A 19657-nucleotide genomic window follows, 5' to 3' on the forward strand; every position below is an offset into this window, starting at 1 on the left:
TTACACATGGAGGATGGATGAATTCATGAAGTATCAAGAGGCTGGCTGATCCAAACCATATGAAACATGACCAACCGATGTGGAACAAGCCCTGGGAAGTCCATAAGTGTGAATGGCTGTGCTTTACAGCAGTAAGCTCTCATATTTCTCAGTTGTCTATTGCCATTCCTGTTAACTGAGCTATTTAACTTACTGTATGAGCATAGGTAATGTTATAACTTAATTGTGGTGGCAGCGAAAGTCACTTCTAGATAAAGCTTGCAACAACAGCAAAAGACTCCGCATGTTGTTTTAAAGTAAAGCTTTCCCATATAATTAGTAATTAATGTGAGTATTTTACAGTTATATTATGCTTTGTGAAAACAAAAACCCTTATCCTTACTTTTCATTGACTTTCCTTTACCAGTACCTTGAAATTACTCCTCTGCTTCAAGAAAGAAACTATGTGTAGAGGTAAAGACCCAGACAACTTGTGCATTCAGCAATTCCTTTTTGCACTTCTCCAGTTCTATGTTGCTTTTTTTAATTTTAAATTATTTTTCTTAAGCAAAGTAAAGATGGATTATTCTAATATATCCTTTGGATTAGACTTGGTCAGGGAGCTATTTGTTGATTCCAAAACATTTTTTAACGTTAAATCTCCCAGGGGGGAAAAAAAAATAGTCAGAAGGGCTGATAAAAACATCTCAATCAATTCTACCAGTGACATGATCATAACCTAACTGGGGAGTGGAGGTTTGCAAAGGTGTCAGGACTACCAGAAGTGAGGTCAGCAGTGATGGAGTGTGGAGCTTGTTGAAGGAAGTTTATAAAAGCCGTTGAGACTTACATGATTCCTACCACATTCTGCCCTCCCTCAAGTCTTCCTAGAATAGCCAGGTGATTAGGGCACTAACCCCTGGTGTTGAAGCCCAAAATTCAATGAATACTTAATACAATTTATACAAAGTAGAGCTGCTCTAATAGTTGAGATTGAAAATGTTCCATCAAGAGTAATGGATAGCCTTGAGGGCTTACTGGGGAAAGGCTGAAGCTGAAATCTCTGCTCTGACTCCAGGGGAACAAAGCCTGAGTCTGGGTCTCCTGCCTCCAGGATGATGCTCCTGTCACTGTGCCTCTTGGTTATTCTGGTATGCATAGTATAGTCTTTCTGAACAAAAAGCCTGTGTTTGCTGCAACAGACTTGTTCTCTCCTACATGTTTTGGCATCAATGAATCCATATTTTCCAATGAAATTTTGTAAATGGAAATCTTGGGCACATGAAACTGGAGGGCTACTCAGGATGGAAAAAAGGGCATCACAAGGTGAATGCAGGGCAGATACCATATTCTTCTAACATCTGTGTTTTCTACCTTCTCTGCATTTGTGTAATGATGCAGATGCCTACCCGCTAGCAGTAAAGTAAATCGACATTAATTGTCTCAAGACCTGTTTCTATTAAGTTGTCCTCCTTTTTTATAAGCCTTTTGTACTTACTTTAGGTTGTTTGTATCTGACTTTGCTAATTTTCTTTCCCCTCCCTGAAGCATTCCATTTTTATATCTCAGTCTTTTTTCCTACATTGCCTCGTATGTTATGTCCATCATCAGCTGAATGTCTTGCTTTCCTTCTCCATCAGGAAGGTTGCTGCCTTCCAGACTCAAGCTTGGAGTTAGTCAAACTGAAACTTCCTCTTTATGAGCCATTTATCTTTTTCTGTGTATTTAGTGAGACTTCTTAAGTTTTTCTTTTTACTCCTTATTATAAAGGAACCCAGAATGGAAGAACAGTGTGTACTGGCAAAGGCTTGGACACTGTTAAGTTAAAAGCAAAGGCTTTACTTAACACAGTTTGAGCGTGTAGGTGGCATTTGTTCTGATTTCTGACATGAAATTCCTCCCATCCTGAAATCTGCAATTCGTTGGGCTCCTTATTTTATAGGAAGATCTTTGCTGAAATATTTAAAAGTGCCCCGATAGCCTGAAAGTAGTTATTTCCTGGGAGCATCAGCTCATTTTAACTAATGTACTTTTGGTACTTCCCTCTTCCTACTGGTGAGGGGCAGAAAGATATAACCATTTTCACAAACATACTAGAAAACAACGTGGGAGCATCTTTGTATATTTTACAGCCAAAATTATTTTGTTATTAATGTTGAAAATTTTGTCACTTTTGCCATTAAATTGCATGTGGCTCATGTTTTTTGCCGTGATTGACAGAGGATCCTTGCCCGGAGCCAGCTGTTTGCTTACTGTGCATCACGGAAAAAGCATTTGAGATGGGCCTTGGCTATCACATTTTCATGTGATGTGCACTCTCATATACATGTGCATATTACACAAAGAACAGAAGAGCTCACAGCAGCCCCAAAACGGCATCTGTTCTTTATAGTGAGATAAAGAAGCTGCAGAAGGTTTGTTGAAACTTGCTGATGCTTGTTGTCACTTAGCAGGAAGTGTTTAGGAGTTTGTGAAGAACAAAATTACAATTTGTCAAATGTTGCAAACCTCAGAGTGATTGCATACTATTTGATTTCAGTGTTGCTATAAATAGGGTTTTACTTTTTGGATTATAAGATGACCAACTTTCTGTTCAGTAAAATATTAGAGTTTTAGTCCTTTTTCCCCTTCATCTTTTTCCATAATCTAAAGGGTGAAGTTACCATTGCTTTAGTAACCCAGAGGATTCCTCTGCCAACACACATTAACATGTGAAATCCAGACATTATTTAGCCTTCTGCAGGATGACATGACAAGTCCTGCACTATGATGAGATGATTTTCACATATGGTGGTGATGTCTTCTATCATGGCTAGTACTGCCTCATCTTCTAGTCCTCCCTGGAGTAATGAAAAGGAAAAATATCAAAACGTGAGGCTTGAATCAAAAGATATTTTGGCCAATAGGGATAAATTCATTCTCTCAAATCTTCTTCCATTTGGGGCCAGTATAATCCTCCACAAAGATCTGTATATGTCATCTTCACCTGTGGCCCTGTGGAATAAGGCAAGTGTATTATGAAAGAAATGACATGAAAAATGTCAAGAAAATGCACTGTGAAACTGGCATTGTTTTTGACTTGGGGGAAAACATTACAGGTCTTCAAATACATGTAGGAAGGAAGCTCTGCAAGCAAAGAATGAATGGGTCATTATATATTTATAGTAAATGGTGAATACTGTTTTATGTTTAAGCAAGTGTTGTTAAGCAGTAATTTTATTGTGCTTCTTCACATGTAGAAAGCTAGTGTTTATTTTCTATAGAAACATAAAAATAAATTCATTGAGCTATAAGGACTAAGTAGGAGGTGAATCCCTTTGAGATTAGAATATGGAGAAAACAATATTTTTCAGGACTAAACACATTGGTGCAGGCTACTGATATATTTAAGAGTTGTGAACTAAGTTTATAGGTATGATAGAAAGACAATGTTTTACTGGACACCTGAACAAGATGTTATGGTTCAGGGTTATCCTTATCTATTCCCCTGACATTAGTCAGGCCAGCAGAACAGCCAAGAAATAGACAGCAAAAGTCGGAGCTGTGGGTGTAAGGCACTGCTTATGAACAATTGCAGATGACTCTTTTTCCTACTGTTGTCTCAGGGCCTGCAAATGGGGAACAAATACCAGTAAGGCTTTTACCCCCAGGGCTGGATGATAGGGCTGCTCAAGCTCTCCTGATGGTATGTGGCCTGGAGTGTGCCTTTCTCCATGCAGTGCTAATGGGAGGGCTGCAATCTCCTAAGTGCTTCTTCTAAAGCTACCCCTGGTCACACTGAGTCATTCACCATTGCCCATAACAGCCAGATCTACTTGTTTCTCTTTACTATCAAAATTAATGGGCTGGATGGGAGCAAAAGCTGCCACTGCATTACTTACCAGCTGAGTCTGCCTCAAATTGAGCTTTTTCCAGAAATGGAATAAAGGTAATCAAAAGTTTTTCTTTTCCTGAAGCATGGAAAACAGGCTTTCAAGACAAAATGAATGTTTAGAAAACCTTGTTTTCCCTCTTCAGTTTCTCCAAAGTTTTCAGATACTTCTGCATTGTAAAGTCACTTTGCATCATGCATGGAAATTAAGTCCACCTGCATCTCTTATTGCAGTTTAGATTTGGAAGTCATTACACCACTTTTGTTGCTTACTGACTCTAGAGCTGGCTGAAATAACTTCCCAGAGTAACACAAGAAAAGTTGTGTAGGGCTTTTTTGTGAAGAACTACCTGCCTTCTGCAGAAAACTGAGCAATGACAGGAGAAATGTAGGGATAACACACAAATGGGTGCAAGACTTTCCTTCTTCTTTTCCTCTGCACAAGACAGACAGGCTCAGGAAAGTGCCAATGGAGACTGTAGGCAGTAAGAAGAGATAATGGGGTAATGAGAATATGTGAAGTAAAAGACACAAAAAGAACTGCCCCCCAGAAAAAAAAGTATTTAAGTTTATATTATTTATTTTGAAGATTTGCTAAAATTCCAAGTATTTCAATTTTCTCCTAATGTCAGACAATTTCCAAAGGAACACATTAATTCAGAACCATAAGTGGTGGGGATGGTGGGTAAGTACACTGCTGCCTTGAGCAGACAAATAGGCGTAGGACCAGTTTGGGGTTTAGCACCTCGCTGGTGACAAGATGGACTGTCAAGAGCCTCCATGTGGTATGTCTCTACTGCAATGAAGGATTTTCCTGTCACTGTTAAAGAACTCCTTATTCAAGCTGCTGTTTCAAGCTCGTTGGTCGCATTTAAATTCAGAAATATTCAATAGAACATTCTTTCTGAGAACAAAAGGTTTTTTTCTTAAAATATGCATTTTACTTACATTGCACTGGATTGTATGCCTGTTCAGGGTTTCTATAAGGCATTAGTTTTTAAGCTCACCCTGTAACATGCTTTTTGGTATCAACACCTAACTTCTCCCATGAATTTGTTGAAGTTTATAACCAAAGTAAAAGCAGAAGTATGGTTGAAAGTTTTAACATCTCTGGAAAAAAACCCCTTGCCTCCAGGCAAGGATGTATGTCATTGAGTTTCAAAATGTGGTAAACTGGAAAGAAAATGAAGGGAAGCGAGTGCCCAGACCTGAGTCATGTCAACATAAACCATTTCTGACTAAACCCTGACTGGGCAACACTCCCTCAAGCCAATATAAACCATTTTAAAGTTGCCGTAAACTTGTCCTTTGGCAATGAGCTAAACCAAGATGAGACATATCATGAAAGTAAAGGGACTGGGGCAAAAAGTGAGCCAAGTCCACATGATAGCAGGGATATTTGCAATTTAGAATTCATTTCCCTTTGAGTGTATATTTCTTGAACTGTTCCTGAAACTCAGAGACTGCCAAACTTTGCTTTACAGTTGAGATTGTGCCATGGGAGCTAGACCAAAAGTTATACGGAACTCCAGGAAATTCACAAATCTCAGTGTAATGTGTGCACTTGTTTTTCTTCACAACACTAGAAATTGACTTGCTGGAAGAGGAGTAAGGTAACGTAATCGTAACAAAAATATAAAGAATATGACTGAGAAAAAGTACACAAATCACTGCCCTTCTATTTCTTTCTGATCTGCTTTCTTAATGACTGAAGTACAACCAGTAGCTGTTAAGAACCTAATTAGAAATGATACATGCGGTATACAGTACTTATATTTTGAGGATGCTAGCAGCTTGCTAGTTTTCTTCAGTGTGCTAGTGTTACTCACTGCATGCAGTTACGTGCACTACATGCAAATTAATATAAGTTTTACTCCTGTATTGGGGCACGTTTGTAAAAGTTGAATGCACTTAAGTATATTATATAAACTGTACACAGACGGATCTCGAATCCGTCCCTGGAACAATGAAAATGAAGTAGTTCAGGTTGTTCAGCAAGTCAAAGATCACTGAAGTACTTTTATTGGAAGAGAAGTGCATAGTTTTCACTTGCAGTCTTTCCAGGAAGAAAATTACATCTATCCTGAAAAGGAAATTTTTAAAGTTATAAGTAACTGAATTTAGAAGACTTGCATGGAAATAAAGAAGTGGGAGTCAGTCTTGTTCACACTGTGTTGTTTATAAAATTCAGTTAATAACTGTATTTTTAATAAATCTTCTAATTTAAAAACTGGGAAGAGGCTATAACAATGAGTGTTATCTGTTTACTTGTCATAAATGAAGCTATTTTGTCTTGCAGATTTGGTTATAAAATGCAACTAATTAATATTAGAACAATATATCTGAATGATTCAGAATATTAGTAGATGGCACAATGATCAATATTAAAGTCTTATAAAAAAAGAAAAGGAAATTATGTACTTCATAAAAAAGGGACTAATGCCTCTTTATCTAAAATAGGTTAGAAGTATACTTGCATTTTACAGTGTTGGCTGGTACATCTAAAATCCTTGTCATTGTAGTACTCTGCTGTAAATTATTTATTGTTATCCTTTCCATTTCCTCAGTCCCTGATAACGAGCAAAGTGCTGTTATCTTCACAAAATTTAACTTGCTGACTTTCACAACGACTGTGCTATATCAAACCTCTACACCTTGGGGTGGTGCCTTCAAGGAGAGGGCTGTGTGGCTGGTGGATGGGTTCTGAGGTATCATAGAATCATAGAATGGTTTGGGTTGGAAGGGACCTCAAATATCATCGAGTTCCAACCCCCCTGCCCTGGGCAGGGACACCTCCCACTAGAGCAGGTTGCTCAAGGCCCCATCCAGCCTGGCCTTGAACCCCTCCAGGGATGGGGCAACACTTCCAGGGACGGGGCAACAAGGACACAGAAAATTGTCAATTGACATCCAAAGCAGAGGGTGAATATCTTTTAATGATTTGTCCCCATCTTGGAATCACCTTACAGGGATGGGGCAGCCACAGCTTCTCTGGGCAACCTGGGCCAGGCTCTCAACACCCCCAAGCAAAGAAGTTCTTCCCCACAGCTCATCTCAATCTCCCCTCTTTCAGTGTAAAACCCTTCCCCCTCATCCTATGGCTCCCCTCCCTGATCAAGAGTCCCTCTCCATCTCTCCTGGAGCCCCTTTTGAGGACTGGAAGGGGCTCAAAGGTCTCAATAGAGACTTTGCTTCTCCCAGCTGAACAACCCTAACTCTCTCAGCCTGTCCTCACAGCAGAGGGGCTCCAGCCCTCAGGGTATCAATAATGATCATATGACATTCCACCTCATATTATCATAATGGTAACATGAGGTGGAATGTCCTCAAATAAAACATCCTATGGATGACTCACTTTTTTTTTTGGTGCAACGGTAAGGTAAGACATTATGCAGGAAGATTAGGGCTAGAAACTAATAGGCATTGTCAAGGGTGGAGATAGATGTTGCACCAGGATTAGCTTCAGAAAATGCTGGTGGTTTAAACAAGGCAGAAGGAAGGAAAGAACCAAAAGTAAAACCAAAAGAAGCTAATTGATCTTTACAACAAATAAACAGATTATTGGAATTTCAATGATTTTTTATAGAAAACTTTCAGGCTGAGACTGTCCTTCCTCCAAGTGTGCAATTCCCATTAAACCCAGTTCTGCTGTGGACTGAGAGCAGGGCAATCCCTAGCTTTTTATTGTCACTTGGAGTGGCAGTAATGTTAGGTACCGTTTCAATCAAAGGTCTGCCAGCATTTCCTGTGGGATTTATACCTGGACTATAAAATACACCCTGCTGCAGGTTGATATACAGCCTGCCTCCTCGGGAGTCATTACGATCTATCACTTCAGTGATCTGCTGATAACGGGGGTGTATCGTTTATGTGTCTAATGGGTCTGAAAGAAGGGGAAAGTCTGCGGAAATGACACCATGTCTGAGGAAGGTGGCAGGGAATCAGTGGGAGTGCCTGCACGCCCCCCGAGATCCTTGGGGGCCATCACAGCGTGGGAAGAGTACTAACAGTCTTCAAAATGGGAAGGCCTGCTATAATCTCCTTCATTAATCAGAGAAAAATCAAACATGCCAAATCTGAACACCGTGTCGTCTAGACAATGGTAGGTACAATTCAGGCTATTTTTTTTTTTCCTGACATTTACTAAAGGTTGGTTGACTTCAGCACGGCCACTCCGGAGCCCGGTGAACTCAACTGGTGTTTTTCCAGTTGGATTTGCCTCCGTCTTTTCATATATCTGCTACGCCTGTGGGCTGTTCCTATGTGTACATGAGAGCTGTGCACAGCACGGGTGAGCTAAGGACAGAGCGACAAACCTTAACTCTGAGTTTCCTGGCTGCTCTTAAAGCACCAGTGTTTTTTTAACATCTTTTCCTATTTCATGAGCATGCAGCCATAGACATAAATATAAATACGTCTGTCTTTGATAAATTAAAATCCTAACAGGTGTGTGAATCCTTGCCAAGATAGTTACGAGCTGGTCAGTATATATTGCTTGCACTTGGAAGTGGTACATTAGAGAACGCTCGACTGTTTCACTGCTTTATAAATAGATGGATTTGGCATTTCTGCAATCATCTGCGGAGGGTAGGAAAGTAATAGATGGATAAAAGTAAGTATAGATCATGTTTCAGAGTCTCGCAGATGAAATGAATTGATTCCACGACATTTTCGTTCCTGTCATTAGCTTTTCTGATCTTTTGTGTCATTTTAGGTTCGATAGAAGCAGCAAGAGAGAGGAAAGACGTTCTAGTGCTGCACGTGCTAGTCCTGGACCTCAGAGACTCCAGATCAGTTTCCTTTTCTGTCATAGACTTCCTGCATGACCTTGGGCAAGTTTTTTAGGCTGGTTGACATCCAAAAAAGCACTTAGGAACCTACAGTGTAACTGAAGCTAAATTTAGGTGTCTTTGTTCAGGGGAGTGCTCCACGAAAATTCAGCCCTGCTTAGGTGCCTGAGACGACACGGGTGCCACGGCTTCGGCTGGAAAAGACAAGACAGACAAAGATCATTTAAATGCGTTCAAAGGCACCACTGTCCTCAGATGGGCTGAGAATAGAAGTGTCCTCATTTGTAATCTACTTAGAAATGATAAATGAGTTATATCCCTGAAGGTCCTGATCTGCTAGGTGTCCTCCTGCTGCCCGGCACTTGTAAAGAGCTTTGAGTTCAGCACAAAGTATGGTAGTTTTGGCAACATGTATGGGTTGTTTTTTTTCAGTCTTGGAAGGAGAAAAGCCTGTTGACCACCTCTTGTACATCCTCCCAGTGGTTACAATGCTCTGAGAAGTGGGAGGAACTGGCTTGTAGGCTCTTTCCAGTATGTGGTATTTAAGATTTACTACCTCTTACTGTGGTCTGCTCTGGGATAAGAGGAGATAACCGCTGTCCCTATTGTGTTGTTAAGCAGGAAGGACAATTCAGGTTCACGAGAGGGGAAAACACACATGTAGGAGAAGACACATGACAGCAAAGCCTGTGGTTAGAAGGCACAGCTCTTGGTTCTGCTTTCTGCTTCCACAGAAAATGTTTACCTATTTTACCCAACGACTGTAGTGCAATGTGGGGAAACTGTCGTTGTAGCAAGGTGCTGACAGATTTTGTGTGCACAGCAAAACATCAGAGTTTGAGCTGGGGAACAGGAAGGTCTCAGAGACCTTTACTGAGGTCGTGGAGAGATGGAACAGCTTCAGAGAGGACACTCCTTTGCAACGCATAGCCTGTTGGGCTGTGGTTGGTATGAACTGTTTAATCACAACTCTTGCTAGGTTCAATCTACTTCTGGATGTACTTCTCTACCCCCACTCTGAGTTGAACTTTGGGAAGAGACCATTCTTGGGTTCATGTTTGGTCTATGTCTGTTGCTCATTCGTGTACCAGAGCCCTCAGGTCTTCCCTCCCAGGACCATGTACTCTATGTGCTATGTTCTAGCCAAACCTTGTTTTACCTGCTCTCTGCTCTGGTGGGTCATTTTGCACTATGTCCTCAACAAGGCACACCTCTTCTCTCTCACTGTTAGTTTGGTAATAAAGAAATTTTAATACGTCTGAGGCATGAGTTTAAATTCTTCAGATTTAGGAAGGCTAGTCCTCCTGTTCTAAACACTTATCTGCTGCCATCCTACTCTGTTCTCTGCTGCCTGTATAAAAATTCCTTTTTCTTCATCTGAGTCCCAGATTTGCAGCTCTGAACCTGCAGAGGCACTGAACTCAGATATGCCTTTAGGTAGGTCAGATAGGATTTGAGAAAACCTTCAAATTCAGTGTTTTGTGTTGACTGTTGTCAATCTTGTTCTAAAATCTGGATCTGCTCTTCATTGTATCAAGAACCCAAGTCTGGGAATTACATGATGGGGCTGGGTGCTGAGTCAATATTACGTTCCTCTGTCTCTGTGACTTCAACCTGTAAAGGGAGGATGAGATAACTTGCTTCAACAGTAAGTATGTGACTGTATTTTGGGGTGGGACAGTGTCATTTAACCACTATATGCTGCTTGGGTATCAGAGTAACATGGGCCATGTGGGAAGGAAGGATTGTCCCTTGAAATTGAAAGAGCTGCATTTGCTTACATTGTAAAATAAAATCCCTTTCCTTCTCTTTCTAAGCACTTCTTGGCCTAATGTAAGATTGAAAGAAATCAGTCAATGTCCTGGTACACAGCAAAGTGCCTGTTTACTACACAAGTCTCCCAAGTGATCTCAGAAGGATGAACTGCCCTTTGCAGGTGGCCCTAAACTGCAGTTTGGTGTAGGCGCACTTGAAATAAGCTTATGAGGCATGTTTGTCTATCTCTGAACCAGGCTTAGCCACTGGGGTTGTTTCAGCGTATTATGCACCATTTGATGTGGGTCCCTTGTTAAGTGGGCTTTTGGGTGGTCCCTTTCAGACTAAGAGTAAACAAAAAAAGTCATCTTTTTTTTTTAATTTTTTCTTTTTCTCTCCCCCACACTGAGTAATAAAGAGAGCTCTTTGGCTAAAAATTATAGAGCCAAAACACATCATACATTTTAATGACATACTTGCTCATAGTAGCATAATTTATACACCCAGATGGACTTTGAAATTAAACTGGACAAAAGACCAGGAAATGTTCTGTGGGGAACAAGCCTACACTGACAAGAATGGCTCATCTAATGGACTTTTTCCGTTTGTGATGTCCATGAATCACAATTCCAACACATATATCTTAAACACCAGTATTTCAGAACCACTTGGCCAACGTGACCAAACTGAAATGTATTTCATTATGAATATCAATGGATTAAGGTGATTTCAAGATGAAATCACTTGAAAGAGCAGACAATAATTTCCTTACATTGTATTCTAGCCAAAGCACTATGGTCTTGGGTCATTTCAAATATTATTAGTCTTACGAGAATTTTGGAATAAAGATTGGTAAATGTGAAGCATTCTTTCTGTTCCTCTTTTTCTTTTTTTTTTCTAAGAGTTTATTTTGTATATAAAAATATGCAAGCAGAATTTATATCTATTCTTGGTGGATCATTTATTTTGATTTGGAGATAAAATAATCTCAAATCACCATGTAAATTTTAGAAACCATATTTGTATCCCTAATTTATCTACAATATTACAGAAAGCGTGAGAACTGTGATTTAGCAAAACTGTGACTGGATTCCTCTATCCATTAATTGCCACTGTTATAGCTGAAAAGGCGTTGGGCACAAAGTCTACTGTACATATATACACCTATACGTAAACAACAGCAGAATAAATATCAACATCAGTGTAAGTTGTTTAAATGTCTTTAAACTCAATAGAGGGAGATGTGTATTTTCAGGGGAGCTTGGATCATCTGACTAATTTTAGTCAACCTCTGTACAGCTGATGAGTTGCTGTCTGCAAATTCCTCTTTCTTTCAGTGGAAGTTACAAAAGCAGTTCAGGTAACTAGACTGATGCAATATGCAAAATCAGATAAGATTTACTTTTTACCCCAAGAACTTCATGCTTTTGAAGGGTGCCGCAGCTCATGAATTTATGAAGTTGAGAGGTCCTACACTTTCAGTGTCTTCTGAAGCAAGGAAAGGAAGCAGTTAAGGAAGCCTAACTGATGAGGGTACATGTCATAATGATGCCACAAACATAAGGCTGTGCCTTAAAGACATAGTTTCTTCCGTGGCTTGTTCGGTGATGATCTCAGCTTATATTAGAGATGAGATTAACCCTACCCTTGGAAGAGAGATCTGGAACAGATCTTCAACTGGTGTAAACCACGGTAAGACTCCATTTGAAAGCACTGGAGTGATGCTACTTACCTTGGCTGAGGGTTTGTTCCATCTGTTGTTGTTTAACTGTAGACAGAATGACATCTCTTTGTTTGACAGCTACCAGAGAGATAATCATAGCAGGCATATCTCTCTCTGGAGATGGATCCGTGCCCAGGTTATCAGTATTCAGATATATCATCAGATTAACTTTGAGCTTGGAAGCTTGGAGTTGTATTCTGTAGATTCTTTTTTTTTTTTTTTTTTTTCCCGTTCTGTACAATTTGTTATAATTTCATGTTAAAGGAAATTTTAATGAAATGCCTCTGGGCCAAACTCCAATCCAGTCTATATCAGTCAGCTTTCAAAGGAACAGTGGCACCTGACAATAGATGAGCATTTGGTCTCTTTAAAATGAAGAGATAGTGGATTTGATGTTGAAATTCTTCCCTAATTCAAACTCAGGGAAAACTAGCATTTCTTCTTTTCCAACAGAGGATCTGTTTAGAGGATGAAGCCTCTAAAAGACATTCTTCTCTGATTCCACTGGAGTTTTGACACTCTCAAATTGTACTCCAGTCTGTGCTGCTTGCATATATTTCCTAGAGAGCTGAATTTTCAGTATTAGAAAAGATGTACAGTAAACTGTTACTTATATATGCAACACAACAAAAAATTTATACTATGCACTAGCAGGAATTTGAAAAGTTTTTTTAAGAACTGATTTTATCTGAACAAACTGATATATTATCACCTCTGAGTACCACAGCACAGGCGTGAAATTTATTATTGTTAATGAGAATTACAAAACAAAGCCTCTGGGCACTGGAATGTTTTTTTTTTTTTTTTTTTTTCCCAGTACTGTACAAGTTGGGATCTTTTTTTTCCAAAACTTTTAAAATAGATTAATTTGTTTTGAGGCTAATTTCATCCTTGAACTTTCTGATTCCTGCTTTCAATAATTCACATTTAAAACAAAGTGAATCATTAGCCTGATCTCAGCTGTGTTGAGATATGTTACTTTTTTTAGCAGTGATTGCAATTATTTCTGTTGTGTGGTCACAATGGTTGGGTCCTGTGCTCCAAATTATTGATCCAATTGGACCACATTTCCTCTCTGAGATTTCAAAATGGTTTTCGGTTTTATATTCAGATACTCTACTGCCAGCAAAGCCTTTTCAAGGCTCCTGGTATTTATTTTAAGTGATTCTAAAGCAGGACAGAATTGCAAGATGTTTGTCTTCTATTGCTCTCTCTCTGTACCTGCAGCATTTAAGGCTGTTATCTGTGAAAGTAACCCCCTTGCCTGGGCAAAAATTTACTGACTATTACCAGAGGGCATTTTGCATTTTGATTCTTGAGGTGCTCCACTTACATTTTTGAGAACTTAAAGAGAAGCTGTGCTAGAGGCACTTTCCAAACACACACAAAAAAGTTGTTTTAAGGGTCTTACCTCCTGTCATCCCTTGGGAAGAACTTACCAGTCTTTCTCCTCCGTTCTTCTCCAGCAATCCATCCTGTGCACCATGGTCTGCTCAGAGGACCCCATTGAGTCCCTGTCCTTTGAGAGAAATGCCACTCAAACTGGCCAGTGAGCCTTTTTCCCCTAAGGGAGTTACTGGAAAATAACACCAGGTTTTGGATAACTGGCCTGAAAAAGTCAGCGTATGTCTAAATTGTGTAAGCTCATGTGTTTTAGTAGCCTCCTTTGTCACCACACTCGGGTCCCTCACTTCAGTGTGAATCCCTTGCAGTCAAAGGATATAGTCCTGATGACAAAAACTATCAGCTGGGAAAGCAGGGGGAGGTATGAGATTTTGTCCTCTTTCATACAGTACGTATGTATTTTTAGTTGGCATGGCACTTAGAATCAACCTTACAAACTCACTTGTGATAAAGTGTTAAGATACAGTATTGTGAGGGTAGAAATAATGCACGTCGCTTTTTCCTTATGTTGATATTTAATCCAGTTCCCTTTCATGCAGGATTACAATAAAAAATAAGGGCCTAGAGCAGGAAAATTGAGCAGATGTTCAAAACAGTGTACATCCACTAATTTTATCTATAAAAATAATAATATTTTTGCTTGATTTCTAAACTGGAACTATTGAAATGAAGGATTGCAAACACTGACATCTGAAACCTTGTGCGTCTGTGGTTCAGCTGGTGTAGGAACTGGTTGATGCTGGCTCCCACAATTGCAACTCTTGTATTCCTCTTCAGAACCTTCCCATTTGGAAACTGATCTGCCTCAGCATCAGGGCAGATCTGCAGTTTGTGTCTGACTTGACAAAATAGTAAGAAGCGAGGTCTCACCCCTCTGGTCAACTCCACAGAAATTTCGAGGAGAAGGCATATACTCGCTCTTCTTTTCTTTTGGAAGTACTTGGGGGTTTGAGGTTCTGAAGATGTATATCTACTTCATCTGAGAATGCTTTAAAAGGCAATATTTTTTTTTCCTTCCTTGTGTTGTCATTTTGGTACAATTGCTGGCAGCTAAAGTAACCATATTTCTTCATCTTTTAGATTGTCAATGCTTGGTTTTTTTGATTGATTGTAAAAACTGTGGAAATTTTTAGGGGGAATGGATCTAATCACTCCCTGAAACTCACTTTTTAAGTTCAGAGAAAAGAAAAAAATTATTGATGAAATTCTAATTAAAACATAAAAAACAAATTTTTCAAAAAATCATGAAAGAAGACACAAGCATTTTGCATGTGAAAGCACAAACACAAAATGGGAAAGTAATTTAGGGCTTGCAAACCAAGGGGAAGGATAGCATTCCTGTGGAAAAAAAGCAACCATTGACATTTCTTTTATTCTCTGTTACTGACAGATGTGGAGATGAAACACTCTTGGGGAAAAAAATAAATAAATTGAGGTCTGAAGAGACAGAATAATTCTGCAATGCCATATACAGAGGTGGCCAAGCGTTAAATAAGCTAATGTGTCTACCTTTCCTTGGCAATGAACTGCAGATGTCCGGTCTTTTGGTGATGCCTATGCTGCAGATAAAGTGTTATTTGAAGAGTAGCCACCATAATGTGCAAAGAAAGCAACTAAACCCAACCCAAACTCAATTCCATTGCAGTGCTCTCTCAGCCTCTGTGTCCACGTCTGCCTTCCAAACAACTAGGAGGAAAATGGAAAGGTTTTGAGCTTTGACTGTTATGGTCATAGAGCTGGGATTTAGCCAGAGCTCGTTAAAGATGGTCTTTCCAACAGTTCCCCTTCTACAAAATGGAGGTGGCTGCACTTCCTTGCCTTGATGAGTCTTCAATCGGCATCCAAAAAATGTCCTTACTGACAATAACCAGTAAAGATTTCAACCCCTATCATTCATTAGGTCGATTCTCATGGTCAAATAAGTAATCAGTCTTTTTTTCTCTGCTCTAGTCTCAATTTACTCTTTCATTTCAGTGAAAAAAAAGAAAACCATTATTGAACTTTCTTTAACCTGATGAAAAAATCATGTTCTTTTTCTAAGTAAGAAGCAAACCAACCAAAAGGCTTATCTATTTATTTATAACTTTTCCATTTACAAGACTCTTTTGGCAATATGGCCAACTGCTATCCTGACATGATTGTAGGAAATATTTATAATTCCATTAAATGAGACTGATTAATCTTGACTTGCTTTTCACCAAATTTTCTATAGTTAGATGATGGACTTTTGGAAGCTAACCATCTCAGAGGAGAGCTGCTACAGGGTAATTCATAATTCATCTTGGCTGTTGATTTAAATCACTTGGCTGTTGATTTAAATTTTAAGAGTTTTTTCTGCTTTTTCGGCTCTTGCAACAAACATTGGAATTCATGAGTCACGTGTGGAAGAAAATTCAAGAGGACCAGAGTGAAGAGGTGCTTGTGCTTAAATTCATTTGCTTCCGCTTGTTTTGATAGAGGGAAGATGTGACCTGCAGCTGTACACTTCTTCACACCGTGACGGCGGTGGGAAACCTCCAAGACTGTGTTTGAACTGTGAGTTGAGGATGGGTGCAAGATGGACTGTCAATCTTTTCTTCCCTTCCCTGTGTGTGAAGCTCTTGAGCTTGCAAATTCAACGTGCGGTGGCTGAAGAACACTTCCCCACACCCTGCTCGGCAGCTGGGCAGGACCTGGAGCTGCACATCACTAGATGTGTTTGTCCACTTCTTCGTGCCCTATTTACAGCTCAAACACCTCTCTGAGACGGGGGCAAGAAGTTTTTGTATTCACTCTGGGGACTACTCTGTTTTTCAGCTCAGGGGATTGTCTTCCTACTGGGCTGCTTTTGCAAATATGGCATTTTGTTGCTGATATTATATCACCAGTGGCAGATTAAGTCAATTCAGTAGGTTTTTAAAAAAGTTTTCTGTAAGAAGCAGAGGGAATGCTGTGTGACTGGTTTTTGTCATTCAGTGAAGGAAAAAAAGGCAGTGATTTCCTGGCAATGCATAATAAATGATTAAAATGGAGCAGTTAAATGTCCCTTACAGTCTTTTGATGTACCATGTAGATTTTTGTCTGCTATCAAAGTGAACAGTGCTATACTGTGATTTTGCTGCTAAAAGCTGAGATTTCTTTCTCTCTCTCTCAGAATCTGCCCTAAATACAGCTAGAAAGTTTTTATTTGTACAGCACCTGAATTAGCTCAACTTTCTGTTTTACTTGGATGAAGGATACTAATGATTTTAAACACCATGATTCATGTCTGGACTTTATTAAATGATATTCTCAGGCTTCAGGCTTCCCTTTTCTTTTTTTTTTCAGTTTATTTTCTTTTGTTTTCCCATAGGAAAGTTACAGAATATAGTTTCACTAATACCATATATCTGCTCTCAAATCTAGTTATGGATACAGCAGCCGTATTTTCTTATTAACAGTATAAAGCATATCTTGAAGAACACTTTTTCAAATAACCACATTTGACTTTGTTGAGAAATTGTAATTGCACTGTTCACACCATCATCATCACCACTGTTATTGGCAAAACAGGCAGAAAATTGCTAAAATTCAGTATATTTCAGTATCTTTTTGGCTGACTTCTGGTTCCCCCAAAATGCAAAAATGGTTCTGTTCCTTGTCTGCATCAAAAAAATACAGCAGCTTTTCTTAATTTTCTGTACAGGTCTAAGCCTGGCATATATTTTTGATACCCCTCTGCAAAAGAGCAGTAATTATCAATTATCACCATCCATGGTAATTCTGTATCATAAGTAATAGTTGATTTAAATTCAGCTGACACGGTCAATACATCTGGCTCAGGGCACCAGCTAATTACCAGGCAATAGTTATTACTGGCCACTGAATGGGTCGTATTGGAGCAAACTGAGAGTAAAATACCCTGCTCTTTTGCAAATCTTTCGCAGTGCAGTGTTCTCACAGCAAGTCATAACTTCATCCTAATTCCACAGAGCTATCCTCCCCATCTTACTTAATACAAATGACATGACAATCAATGTCACAGATTCTTTCTTCGTGGATTATTATTCTAGTTAATTCCACATGTTGCATCCTCAGCAGTGTCTGAAAACTATGTCTTGCCATTCTCAACAGATGAAAGCTTGAGTACATGGAAAATATTGACTATTAATCAGATAGACAAACCTTTTCTTTTTTTAAATTTTAAAGAGGAAATGAAAGAATCAGAAGAATCAACACACATTCTAATTATTGTGAGACAAGGGCTGCTGGAAAGGCAAACATAAATGCTCATCACTCTTACTTATGCATTTGTTAAAACCAGTTTTGCAGTAGTCTCACTCTTATTTAGAGGTGAAATTGTACTGGATATGAGCTTTTTGTGCAGTGCGTAGTTCACAGTACTTGTGATCGGGCAGAATATTGTAAATTTATACCAGAAAAACTAAGGCTGTGCAGACCACAGGTGACAGCATCAGTGGCTGGAAGCTGATTGCTGCGCTGCACATGAACAAAGCCAGAGTGCAAATTCTCTCCGTGGCATTTTTGCCAGTGGTAGAGGAGCAGAAAGGCGGTTTCCAGCCACCATCCCCACCTCCCTGCAGTCCTCTCTTAATTGCATCTTCACTAAATCTGACCTGAGCTACTTTTTGCCTTATTTCTTTGCATATTCTATATATATTCTATATATTTGAATATAAGAGTCTCTGAAGTCTTATTTTTTGCCATACAACACAGTGTGTAGGATATGGGAGCTAATGTAGTGAACGGCGTGGTGGTATCTGTTAGGTGTAAACCAGGACTGGAACAAGATAGTTGTCATCGTCAGGACAGGTGTATGAGACCCTTTGTTTTCCAGAGGGAAAAAATCAATGAACCCACCAAAGTGTACTTCCAGCTGTGTAGTGACACCAGGAGCTTTACATATACTCATACTTCCCCACATTAATTCCCGCTGAGTGACTTGGAAAGCTCCAGTGGGTGAAGCAACCACTTTAAAGGAAAGGACACAATAAATAAAAGTGGTTTTTTATGGTTTTGTAAAAAATCTGCTGAAATAAGATCAGGAGCCAATTTTGGTGACAAAACTTCATTCTAAGTTGTGTTCCATAACATAGAAGAGTTGATGGTGTGTTCAGAAAATGGGAAGCCTGACTTCTCTTTTTTTTTTTATCTTTGTTTTTTTGGATGTCCTCTAAGTGACTCTACTGTCAGAGTGGTCTTTCATTGTTTAATGCCTTTAAATTTATGAAGTGAGAAGGGTGATTTTTTTTTTTTTTTGAAGAGTGGACCTTCTGTCCTCCTCTTTAGAGTGCCAGTGGCAAAAATATAAATGTGTGCAAATGTTCTGCTGTTTGTACTTTTCTCCTTTGGGCCTGGTGCACCAATCGTGTCTGACACACTCAGGGACAACCAATGTGTCTCTTGTATGTGCTTTTATAAATTGTGGATGTCATTGGCAGGTTCTCAATTTTTGGAGTCTAGGTTTGGAAATGTTGTTTAGATTTATATTAGGGTTTTGGTGGTTGTTTTTTTGCTGTTGTTTTTTAACTGTTTCTTTTATACTCTGCTCTGACTTGATGCATCACTGGGTGTGGAGGAGGTATGGGGCTCATTACAAGAAGGGAAAAAAATTTAGTGGTTTGATTGGATTTTCCTCATACAGAATCTGGAGAAGTCTGTGAACAAGAGGTCTGTAAAGGACTTGGGACTTGGTGGCGAATATCTGAAATTTCACCTTTTTGCTGGAGCTGCTGTCTGGTTCAGTTAACAGCAGACACCTTTCTTCTGGGCTGCAGATTTCAGACAATGTTCATTGCATAAACTAAGATTTCAGAGGAACTTCCCCTGCATTGATCTTTCATTTGTGAAGCTCTGCTGTTAAATTAACCGCTGACAGTGTCACATAGAATTGGGGGGAAGATTAATGTATTCTACAAGGATTAAATTTTCTCATTTTTCAGACTGGAATACTCGTGCAGTACTAAGCACCCCCTTGGCAGAGCCACCCCTGAGTTAATGGCGTAGCACAGGATGACAGCTTAGTTCTTCTAAAACCCTTTCTATTGCTTTTTTCACTTTTTTTTTTTTTTTTTTTTTTTTTTTTTTTTTTTTTTTTTTTAAAAAAAAAAAAAAAAAAAAAAAAAAAAAAAAAGTTCTAGGAAAAATATTAAACCC

This window comes from Calidris pugnax, unplaced genomic scaffold (assembly GCF_001431845.1).
Source record: "Calidris pugnax isolate Ruff unplaced genomic scaffold, ASM143184v1 scaffold40, whole genome shotgun sequence".
NCBI classification, from domain to species: Eukaryota; Metazoa; Chordata; class Aves; order Charadriiformes; family Scolopacidae; genus Calidris; species Calidris pugnax.